General features: G+C 42.0%; 1 pseudogene across 1 annotated transcript in view; it reads left to right on the forward strand.

The window, feature by feature from the left end:
- The first annotated feature begins 248 nt into the window (after positions 1–248).
- Positions 249–12750, forward strand: part of LOC308491980 (isochorismatase domain-containing protein 1-like) — a 39486-nt pseudogene continuing 26984 nt past the window's right edge. The window contains exon 1 of the transcript in view: positions 249–435. The product of the transcript in view is annotated as an isochorismatase domain-containing protein 1-like (transcript). The remainder of the gene's footprint in view (positions 436–12750) is intronic.

A 12750-nucleotide genomic window follows, 5' to 3' on the forward strand; every position in this document is an offset into this window, starting at 1 on the left:
ATAAGAATTTACATTGTTAGTTTTAAAAATATCCATTGCACCTTTATTCATTTTCACATTATTAACTAATCCCCTATGGATAGATGTTTAAGTTGGCTCCACTTTTCATTCTTACAATTTGTTTGACCACCCCAACAGTAGTTTCCTACAGAATTTCCCCCTTTGTTCCTTTCTATGGAAAGCCACCTCAGAGTTGTCTGAGGATGGGAGGGAGAGGGAGGAAGGGCGGAGGGAGGGAGTAAGGAAAGATGACCTTTGATGACACTTGGGCTTCTAAAGGGATTCCCCCAAGGAATGGAGGCAGGAACCTGGTGTGGGCACTGCCCGATGAGGGGCTGCTCTGGGCCCAAGGCTGGTGGGAGGGCCGGAAGCCTCAGGCTTGTGTCAGCTGCTCTTCTCCAGAGCAGAGGGCTCTAGAGGCCGAATACCCTAGAGGTTTGGGCCTAGCCTGCCCCCCTGTCTCAGCAGCCTGACAATAACCTACACATCCAAACTGTGTGGAATGTGGAAGTGGGATAGTCATGAGTCACTCCCATGGAGAGCCGGGGATCAGGCTGTTGAACACACAACCCTGCAGGCACCTGCAGAAACCAGCTGAGGAACACCGAGGTCTGAGAAGGCTATTCTGACTGTTCTCTCCCCTCCCACTACCAGCCCTGAGCCAAGTTATCAAAACTCGTAACTCCAACCCTCGACCTTGCTCAGTCAGAGGAGCCTGACGTGCTCCAGGAAGGCAGCCCAGGAGACACGCATAAGTGGATGGGCGTGCAATTTCTTGAGGTCTCCATCCTGAGTCATTCGGGGAGACCCTTAACATGTAGGTAGCGTCTACTACTTAAAAGCATTTTCAAGATAAGCTACAGACCAAGAAAAAAATATTTACAAAGCAGATACCCCACAACAGCTTCATATCTGGAATAAAGAACTCTCTCAATTCAGTAAGAAAACAAACTGCCTAATGTTAAAAACATAGGCAAATGATAAAACAGAGACTTCACCTGAGGATATGCGGGTGACAAACAAGCACCTGAAAAGATGTTCAATGTTATTAATTGATGATGATTAAAATTTTAAAGAACCATTTCCAAATCCATAATCCCACTTGATCGTTTCATAATTCTGTGAGATTAGTTATTATTATTATTCCAATTTGATAGTGAAGAAATGGGGGCACATGGCAGTTAAGTGACTTGCCTAAGGTCAGAATTGAGGCTCAAAGCACGCAACTCTTTCCACTTGGGAGGTTTCTGCATTCTAAGAATGTTCTAGAAGCCAATACTTCGTATCCAATTGGACAAGGCCACACTTCTCATTTTAAGCAAGGAGAGAAGACCACACCCGCCCACATACCCCCCACCATCCTGACTGGCCTCAGAAGCAGTAGGACCCAGCACAGGGCCTGCCCCTGTGGTTGCCCACTAAAGTGTGGAGCAAGTGGCTGTTGAGTGGTGGATAGCAGGAGTTCTCGTAGGCTGGGAAGCGCGCTCTCTTTGGCCTTTTTATAACTGGCACTTTGCTTCATAGAAAGGGGGCCTGGCACACACCAGGAAATCTGTAGCTTTGGCTTCCTGGCCCTGGACTAGATGGGGGTCCGATGTATTTCGACTGACCTTGACTGCACACTTGGTTCCAGCTGAGTCTCTGGGCTGTGGTTCTGGCACTGGGGGACTCTCCAAGGGCACCGATGATGGGGGTCTTCAGGCTGACAGAGGAGCAGAAGGCACACGATTGATCACGGTTCCTCCCTCTCCTCCACCTGTATCTCCCGTACCTCCACTGCCCTCCCCCGTCCATTGTCCATTATTCACCCATTAAGCACTCAGCACAGGGTTTCCCCACCAGAGGCCAAGAGGCAACACTGCAAACTCCTTGAAGGTGGAGAAAGTGTCTAGTTAATTGTATATCTTTGCTAGCGTCTAACTAAGAACTTGGCACGGAGCTCAAAGAACTGGGGAAAGGAAGGAAGAGGGGGCAGGGCGGGGAGAGACTGACAGAGGGCTAGCAGGCCCAGTCCTCCGTATGCCAAGTGCAGGGGTTTTTAAATGTGGATGCCAAGACAATTCCCACTTCCACGACCAACCAAACAAAGTATGGTGTGTGCCGTCATTGTTACTGTGACAAGGCTCTGGCTTTCATTCATTCAACAAATACTCATAGGTGCCTCGTAGGTGCCAGGCACTTTCCATATATGAGCTCATTTAATTCTCAGAACAAGCCTATTTGCTAAGTACCACTATTATCCCCATTTTACAGACAAGAACACTGAGGCACGGAGAGGACACAGAGCTAGTAAAGAGTAAACCCAGAGAATCTGGTTCAGAGTCCAAGTACTTGACCACCATACTCTACTACCTCTCAGTAAAGGGACCAGGCCAAGCCCTTACTCTCACCTTGCTTACATTCTAAGGGGGAAAGAGCCTAGAAATCATCTGATAGATCTATAATGCATTGTTGGACAACGATAAATGCTAGAAAGAAAAAAGCCATGTCTTAGATGCTGACTTGCTGTGTGTCTTTGGGCAAATTTTCTTATCTGCTAAAGGTAGGTCATTACTCATCTGCCCACCCACCTGCCCAGGTTGTTGGAAGGATCAAAACGAGATAATGGACATGGGAGCCCTTTGTTTTTATTTTTTGTACTGGCACCAACCCGTGACTCCAGGGAATTTTCTTTCCCCTAGGGGATTTAAGTCAGTTAGCTCTCCAGAGAAAGACATCACTAAGCTTCCCTCAAATATCTTTATGAGCCAGATTCATTCCAAATCCAGTGTGATTCGTACTGTATACATAAAGGCAGAGAGCCTTGCATGCACCCACCTACATTACTACAACTACATTGGGAAGTAGTAGTCACTTGAAGTTCTTCGAGGGCCTTCCCCAGACCAAGCATTCTTACTGAAATGGAACTTTCTGGAACACTGACCATTAAAAACTCCCCTATGAGAAGCTCAAACCATGAGGGACCAAGCGGCAGTTTCTAGATGTCCAACATTTGCTCCGGATCCATTTGCCACCCTTCGCCACACTGCCTTATATCCCTGCCTCTCCAGGTCCCTGCTCTCTGGATTCTGGTTGGGTTTGGCTACAGGAGATGTGGGGAGGAGATGTGTGAGCAGGCCGGAGAGACAACTAGCCCAGCTGGGTCCAGTTGGGCAGTAGCTGCGCCATCCCCCAGAGGGACACAGTTTTCCTGCAGATATATCTGGGGTGTGGTTGTTTTCCCATTGCCTCTCCAGAGGTGGGGGGCAGCTCACCATCCCCTCTGTGTCCCCCTTAACCCTGCCCCATTAAACTCTAGGCAGTGACTCCATTGGAGCGTGCTCTTTCCTGCTGGGGCTGGATGGAAAACCTCCTGCTGGGAACATCCCCTCCTAGAATCATGGTGGGACAGGGTCTTGTTTCTTCTCACTGGCCCCCATTCTCATTAGGCTTTATTTAGCACATATTAATGTTTTCCAGATGCTTTCTGTTATCACCTGATACCTATGGCGTGTTATTGTATTCTGACCACTGGAATCCCACAATGAAGGATTGGATTACTAAGCAATTATGACATCGATCTTCACTAACAGCTGCTCTGCCTGAATACTTCACACCTGAGAGTGAAGATCATGTAGGAGTAAGTCAGAGTACCCCAGAGCCCAGGCGTTGGGGGGGACATTCCAAAGACGGACTCCCCCCACAGCATTTCCTGGATATCTGGGCACTGCCCTCAAAGACCCCAGGGAGAGGGCACCATGGGAAGGCCCCCCTCTCCTGCTCTACTCAGAGAAGATCCACTTTTATCTGTTTACAACACAGACTTCTGCCCAAGGGTCTGCCCATGAAAAGTTCTCCTGCTAAAGAAATTAATAACAACCCGTCAGGTGGTCAGAATTTGGGGAGCAGCACAGTGGTGACATGACATCTCAGCAGCACTTAACAAGAGCCATACTTGCAGGCACCTCAGCCAAAATCTTATTTTACCTTTGGGGAAACTGAGGCCCAGCAAGGAAGAAGTGTGGTTCACCCTCAGGTGTGAAGTATTCAGGCAGAGCAGGTGTTAGTGAAGATCAATGTCATAATTGCTTAGTAATCCGATCCTTCACTGCAGGATTCCAGTGGTCAGAATACAATAACACGCCATAGGTATCAGGTGATAACAGAAAGCATCTGGAAAATATGTACTAAATAAAAGGTTCTTTGGGTTTAAAGTAGCTGCTTCCCAGCCCAAACTCAGAGAGACCAAAAAGGAAGTCCGCTCTGTGCTCAGGTAGGTTTCTTTTTCCTTTAAGAGTGAACTGAGACATCAATAACCTAAATATAAAAGCTAAAACCATACAATTCTTAGAAGAAAACACAGGGCAAACCTTCATGACCTTGAATTTGGCAGTGGTTCCTTAAATATGACCCTAAAAGCACAGGTGACAAAAGAAAAAAATAGAGAGATTGGACTTCATTAAAATTAACTTTTGTGCATCAAAGGACATGATCAAGAAAGTGAAAAAGCCTACAAAATGGGAGAAAATATTTGTCAATCATATGTTTGGTAAACCTTTGGTATCTAAAATATATTAAAAAACTCTTACAACTCAACAACAGAAAGACAAACAATCCAACAAAAAGCGGACAAAGGACTGAATGGATATTTTCCCATAGATATACAAATGACCAGCGTGAAAAGATGCTGAACATCGGCCGTTAGGGAGATGTAAAAAAACCACACATAATAAGATACCGCTTTACACCCAGTAGGATGGTAATAATAAAAACAAAAAAGGAAAATAACAATGTTGGTGAGGATATGGAAAAATTGGAACCCTTGTGAATTGCTGGTAGGAAGGTGGAATGATTCGGCTGCTGTGGGAAAGTTTGATGGTTCCTCAAAAAACTAAACGTAGAATCACCAAATGATCCAGCAATTCCATTCCTAGGTACTTATCCCAAAGGACCGAAAATGGGTGCGCAAATAAACACATGTACACTTACTGTTAGAGCAGTACTACTCACAATAGCTGAAAGGTGGAAACAACCCCAATGTCCATTGATACACAAATGGAGAAAGAAATTGTGGTTTATACATACAATGGAATATTCTTCAGCATAAAAAGGAATGGAGCACTGACACAGGCTACCACATGGATGAAGTTTGAAAATATTACACTAAATGAAAGTAGCCAGACACAAAAGATCGTATATTGTATGATTCCATCCAGATGGAATATCTAGAATAGATAAAACTATAGAGACAGAAAGCAGATTGGTGGTGGCGGGGGGCTCAGCAAGAAACTGTTTCCCGGGTACTAGTTTTTCTTTTGGGCTGATGACAATGTTTTGAAACTAGATAGAGATGGTAGTTGCACAATTTTGTGAATATACTAAATGCCATTGAGTTAGTCACTTGAAATGGTTAATTTTATGTTAATACTTTTTGTCAGTTAAAAAAAAGTGAGTTAAGGTCTGGAGGGTGGAGATAGGGGCGATGGCAGATGCCAGGAGGAGAGTTCCCCAGGCAGTTTTTGCCTCCAGACTCAGAGGTCATCTCCGAGCTAGAGAAGGGCACAAAGGACTCTTAGAGTCTATCCATTCCATTTTACAGATGCGAAAGGCAAGCCCAGAGAGGGCAGGGACTTGCTCAATAACAAAACATGCATAGAAGCCACGGAGGAGTTAGAGGCAGGGCTTTAGAACTCAAAGCTGGCACTGCACCATGATGCCACGTGGCCTCTGAGGGCCCTGGTGGGCTGAAGGGGGCCCATCGCCGTGTTTGCACAACTGAAGTTCAAGCTCACACTGGCTTGCTGGCCTGAGCATGTGAAAAGGACAAACTCATCAAGCAATTGGCTATCCAGGCTCATCCACACCAAAGGCTTTGGGTGAGTCAACCCGGTCCTCCTCCTTGAGTCGGCCCCATCCATGAGCGCAGTTACAGGAAAACTCATTAGCCAGCTGTTCTATTTCTTCCCACAGACTGCACCCCTGGGCTCAGGTCAACAATCTCCCCACAAGGGCCATGGGACGAAGGCAACTGTCCTAGAATTAGAACATTCACTGATCGCCCTGACCGACTGGAGCGTCCAGTCAGGCACTGGAAGATGAGACCAGCTGAGCCACTGGAGCCCTGAGGGGTTCTTTTCTTTTCCAAGGTTTTGCTGGCTCAGACCTGCTGGGCACCCAGTCTCTTCCAGGATGGCCTCAAGTGGGTACCACAGAGGATGCTGGCAGAGGTGGGAAATGGGATGCGGGGTGCCGTGGAGGAGCCACCTGAGGAAATTAGACGTAATAATGAGAGATGAGCAAGGGGGAGTAGGGGCTAAGCATTTTTTGAGCACCTGCCTGCCCCAGAGGCTGCAGAGAGGGCATCTCACTCAGTGTTCCAAGGGACCTGGGCCTACCAGTGAGGAGAGAGCTGCCAGGACTCGTGCTGCGTTCCACACTGAGGCAGGCGTGGCTGGGGTGTGAACGCCGATCAGCCCCACTCCACTGCACCACCCACCTTCCATGAGGGGATGGAGGGGGTACTGGATTCACAGTGGCTTCAATCCCAGCCTGCGCTTCCTGGGCTCTGTAATGCATCACTTCCTCCTGACGATGTGTTTAGCTTTTGCATTCAGCAAGCTGAGTTTTTTGTCTTTTATTTTTAAAGAGTTTTGTTAAAATATAGCCAACATAACGAGTTGAGTTTTTTTCTAAGTTTTGTGGTTCATGAATTTAAAAAATGGGTCTTGGTTATCAAAAAATGCCTGGAAAGTGCTGTTGTTGGAGAGATAGTAGTGGTTTGGATGTAGGGGGCGCCTGGGAGTGGGGGTCACAACTGAACAGGAGGCTGGTGGCCAGTGAGAGGGGTGGAACCTGGTGTCAGAGGCCGCACAGCCCTATGGGCAGTGTCTAGTCCTGGGGTCTGTGCCCCAGGCCACCAGGCCAGGACAACAGCAATGACATCTTAGTTTGTGGTTCACAGCAAAACCCTATTTTAAAAAGTACAAGCAGCCATATTGGAATAAACAAAGGAGAAGGTCTGGCCTTTCCTTCCCCATTAGAACAATTAAAGACAAGCAGTTGTTTTGTTTTAATGACAAGTCTAATGCATTTTAGTCTGACTTGGCCAATACTTGCATTTTCTTTTTATGTGGATTTTGGTCTCATTTCCCTGGTGACTTCCATTTATGTTAAACAGAAACGTGAAAATGAGACAGCTAAAAAGACAATGCCAGGCTGGCCTGGTGGCTCAGGTAGTTGGAGCGCTGTGCTTCTAACACGGAGGAAGCCGGTTCGATTCCCACATGGGCCAGTGAGCTGCTCCCTCTACAGCTAAGATTGTGAACAACAGCTGTCCCTGGAGCTGGGCTGCTGTGAGCAGCTGGAGGTTGGTGCGGGCTACCACGTGCTGCTATGAGCCGCCGGCAGCCAGCGAGAGCTGCCATGAGCTGCTGTGAGCAGCCAACCGGTGACCAATTGCCTCAGCCAGGGGGAGCGCAAGGCTCATAACACCAGCATGGGCCAGGGAGCTGTGTCCTACACAGCTAGACTAAGAAACAAGGGCTTGAACTGCAGGGGGGGAGGTAGAAGAAAGGGGAGGATGACAATGCAATTGAGCCGTCAGGGACAACAAATGACAAAAAAAAAAAAAAATTATGTTGAGCAACCATAGCTTCCAGAAAGGGCTGGCTAATTGAGACCCAACTCTCCTGGATGCAGGACAAAGACTGCTCGAAGCTATCTGTGGAAACCGAGGACTCCCAGCCCAGGGATTCTCAGTGACCATCAGGAGGGATTGGGGAGGGTTCTTATTCTGGACTCAGGGATCTTCAGGGGGAAAACAATCCCATCGTGAGTTTCACTGCCTTTAACTGAAATGTACCATTTCCTCCCTTTTTTAACAGGCGACACATAAGTCATATTAGCAGTACCTATGACTTTGTCAGCAATGGAAGACACTAATATTTTCATAGCGTATTATGATTGTTGCAGAGAGCTCAAAAGATTGTGAATTCTCATTGCTTCAAAACTACAGTGCTTATTAGACTTGCCATTAGATCTATGACTACCATATCATGCATGTTTAATATTTTGTGAATTACAAATTTTTATTAAATGTATTGGTTTAACATTGGTTAATAATGTGATTGCAAGTGTATACTTTATAATACAACATCCATCACCTTGTATTTGACCCCCTTTACTCTCTTTGTCCTCTCCCCACCTTTTTTCCCCTCTGGTAACCACCATTCTCTTGTCTGTATTTATGAGGGTTTTTTTTTGTTTGCTTGTAGGTTTGTTTTGTTTGTTCATTTGTTGCTTTTTCTTTTTTATCCCACATGAGTATAATCATGTGGTTTTGTCCTTTTCAATCTGACTTATTTCACTTAGCGTAACATTCCATATCCATCCATATTGTTGCAAGTGACAATATTTCATTTTCCATGTCTGAGGAGTATTTACCTGCATATATGTACCACATCGGTTTTATCCATTCATTCACTGAAGGACACTTAGGTTGTTTGCATGTCTTAGCTATTGTGACTAATGCTGCAATGAACATAGGGGTTCACATATCTTTATGAATAACTGTTTTCAAATTTTGGGGGGTAGATACTCAGAAGAGGAATTGCAGGGTCATGTGGTAGCTGTATTAATTTTCTGAGAAACCTCCATACTGCTTTCCATAGCGGCTGCACCAATTTACATTCCCAGCAGAAGTGTGTGAGGGTTCCTTTTTTCCCACAACCTCTCCAACACTTATTACTTGTCTTATTGATAATAGCCATTTTGACAGGTGTGAGGTGGAAGTTCATTGTGGTTTTGATTTGCATTTCCCTTATAACTAGTGATGTTGAGCATCTTTTCATGTCTTGTCCTTTTCGTCTTCCCCTTTTATGTTTTTGTTGTCACAAATTATCCATTTTGGTACTATGTATTCATTTCCAAATTGCAGATATTATAGTCCTTTTAATCATAAACGGATGTTGTATCTTGACAAATGCTTTTTCTGCATCTATTGATATGATCACATAATTTTTACCTTTTGTTAGTCATCTGTATGTCTACTTTGAAAAAGTGTTCACATACTCTACCTATTATTTCATTGGATTTTGTTGTTGTTGAGTTGCATGAGTTCTTTATATATTTCGGGTATTAGTCCCTTATCAGAGGTAACTTCTCCCATTTGGTTGTTTGCCTCTTTGTTTTGTTAATGGCTTTTTTTTTTTTTTTGCTCTGCAGAAGCTTTTTGGTTTGATCTAGTCCCATTCATTTGTTTTTGCTTTTACTTCCCTTGCCTTTGGGGTCAAGTTCACAAAAATATATTTAAGACCAAGGTCCATAAGTTTAGTGCCTATATTTTCTTTATGTATTTTATTGTTTCTGGTCTTATATTAAAGTCTTATATTCAAGTCTTTAATCCATTTTGAGTTAATTTTTGTGAATGGTGTCAGATAGCAGTCTAGTTTCAATCTTTTGTACGTGGCTTTCCAGTTTTCCGAACACCATTTACTAAAGATACTTCCTTTCTCCATTGTAGGTTTCTGGCCCCTTTGTTGAAAATTAGTTGCCTATATATGGTTGGGTTTATTTCTGGGCTTTCAATTCTGTTTTATTGGTCTGTTTTTCAGCCAGTCAGGGAGCATGATACCTATGGGTTTGCTCTTTTTTCTCAGGATTGCTTTGGTTTTTTGGGGTCTTTTGTAGTTCCATACAAATTTGAGGACCTTTTATTCTATGAGGTGTAATAAAAAATATGGTGAATGTTTAAATTTTTAAAAATTTATTACAGTAAAAGACACATTGTCATTAATCCCCCTTAAAATACTCCCCCTTGTTTTGAACATACTTATCCAATCATTCTTGTCACTTTCTAAAGCAGTTCTGGAAGTCCTCTTTCATGAGTGTCTTTAGTTGCACTGTCGTGGCTGAATCGATTAAAAACATTTTTCTTCCATGATCATTTTGACTTTGGGGAAGAGCCAGAAGTCGCATGGTACCAGATTCAGTGAATAAAGTGGATGAGGACACACTAATGTTTTTATATGACGGAACTTGCCATGTACAAGAAGCAATGTGTGACACAGGCATTGTCATGATGGAGGATGAAGTAAAGCATAATAGTAGTGAGAGGGGCTTCCTTGTCTTGTTTGTGATCTCAGAGGAAAAGCTTTCAGTTTTTCACCACTGAATATATTAGTTGAGGGTTTGTCATATATGGCCTTTATTACGTTGAGGTACTTTCCTTCCACACCCATTTTATTGAGTTACATTTATGTAAAAAAAAATTCATACAGACAATAGTAATTTTTCCTTTGATTATGTCTTATCTTCATTCACCTGTGCAAGTTTGGTCCTTTTCCTCTTCCCCTTTTATGTTTTTGTTGTCAAATTATCCATTTTGGTGCTATGTATTCATTTCCAAATTGCAGAAATTATAGTCTTTTTAATCATAAATGGATGTTGTATCCTGACAAATGCTTTTTCTGCATCTATTGATATGATCACATGATTTTTACCTTTTGTTAATGTGGTATATCACATCAATTTGTGTATGTTGAACCATACTTGCATCTCTGGAATAAACCCCATTGACCATGTTGTATTATCCTTTTAATGTATTGTTGTATTTGGTTTGCTAGTATTTTTGCATCTATAGTCATCAGAGTAATTTTCTAGTTCATCTATGCAATTTTCTTTTTTTGTGTTGTCCTTGCCTTGTTTTGGTATCAAGGTAATGTTGGCCTCATGAAATGAGTTAGGCAGTATTACCCCCTCTTCGATATTTTGGAAGAGTCTGAGAAGGATAGGTATTAAATCTTCTTTGAATGTTTGGTAGAGTTCACCAGTGAAGTCATTTGGTCCTGGACTTTTGTTTTTGAGAGGTTTTTGATTATTGTTTCAATTTCCTTACTAGGGATTGGTCTATTTAAGTTTTGCTATTCTTCATGGTTCAGTCTAGAAAAGTTATATATTTCTAAGAATTTGTCCATTTCTTCTAGGTCACTGCATTTGGTGGTGTACACCCTTTCATAGTATTCTTATTGTAGTCCTTTGTATTTCTGTAGTGTCAGTTGTAACTTTTCCTCTTCCATTTCTGATATTAGTTGAGTCTTTTCCCTTTTTTCCTTAGTAAGTATAGCCAGATCTTTGTTTCATTAATTTTTTTCTATTGTCTTTTTGTTTTCTATTTCATTTATTTCTACTCTAATTTTTATTATTTCCTTATTTTCACTGACTTTTGGCTTTGTTCTTCTTTTTCTAGTTCTTTGAGGTGTAATGTTAGGCTGTTTATTTGAGATTTTTCTTGTTTCATGAGATAGGTCGATGATGTTATAAACTTCCCCATTAGTACCACTTTTGCAGCATCCCCCAAATTTTGGTATTTCGTATTCTCATTTTTGTTTGTCTCTATGTATCTTTTGATCTTTTATTTCTCCTTTGACCCAATAGTTGTTCAGTAGCATGTTGTATAATCCCCACATATTTGTGGTTTTTCCAGCTTCCTTCTTACAGTTAATTTCCAGTTTCATACCACAGTGGTTGGAAAATATACTTATAATTTCAATCTTGTTAAATTTACTGAGACTAGTTTTGTGCCCCAACATATCCTTCAGAATGTTACCTGTGCACTTGAGAAGAATGTATATTCTGTTGTTTTTGGATGGAAAGTTCTATAAATATTGATTATGTCCATTTGGTCCAGTGTGTCATTTAAGGCCAATATTTCCTTAGTAACTTTCTGTTTAGATGATTTATCCATTGCTGTCAATAGGGTACTCAGGTCCCCTACTATACTTGTATTTTTATCAGTTTCTCCCTTTAGGTCTGTTAGTAATTGCTTTATATGTTTTGGTGCTTCTAGGTTGAGTGCATGTATATAAATAATTGTTATGTCTGCTTGATGAATTGTTCCCTTTATGATTATAAAATGTCTATCTTTGTCTCTTGTTACTTTTTTAAATCTCAAAATCTATTTAGTTTGATATAAGTACAGTTATACCTGATTCTCTTTGGATACCATTTGTTTGCAATATCATCTTCCACTCCTTCCCTTTGAGCCTATGTTTGTCTTTGTAGCTGAGATGGGTCTCCTGAAGGGAACATATAGTTGGGTCTTGTTTTTTAACTACATCCAACTACTCCGTGCCTTCTAACTAGTGAGTTCAGTCCATTTACATTTAGGGTGATTACTGATATTTGAGGATTTACTACAGTCACTTAATCTTTATTTTCTGGTAGCTCTGAATCTCCATTGTTTCTTTTCCTTTGTGTTTCTTTCTGTTTAGTTTGGTGGTAATCTATGATTTTTTTCCCCTCCATTTCCTTTATTTTTTATGTTACATGTCTCAGCTCTAGATTTTTGTTTCATGGTTACTATTACATTTATGTAAAAAAATATTGCATACATACAATAGTAATTTTTCTTCTGATTGCATCTTATCTTCATTCACCTGTGCAAGTTTAGTCCTTTTCCTCTTCCCCTTTCATGTTTTTGTTGTCACAAATTATCCATTTTGGTACTGTGCATTCACTTCCAAATTACAGAAATTATAGTCTTTTTAAAAATGCTTTTTTCACCATCTTTAACCTTTATGCTATAATTTATTAATACCCTTTTCAGAAATACAGTTTCTGTCTCTCATCTTACTCAAAGTTTTGTATACTTTTGGTTTCAGGTAGAAGAGCTTCTTTCAACATTTCTTGTAATGCAGGCTTTGTGGTGGTAAATTCCCTCAGCTTTTGTTTGTCTGGGAAAGCCTTTCTTTCTCCTTCATATCTAAAGGTTAA

This window comes from Rhinolophus hipposideros, assembly GCF_964194185.1.
Source record: "Rhinolophus hipposideros genome assembly, chromosome: 23".
In the NCBI taxonomy this organism is placed as follows: domain Eukaryota; kingdom Metazoa; phylum Chordata; class Mammalia; order Chiroptera; family Rhinolophidae; genus Rhinolophus; species Rhinolophus hipposideros.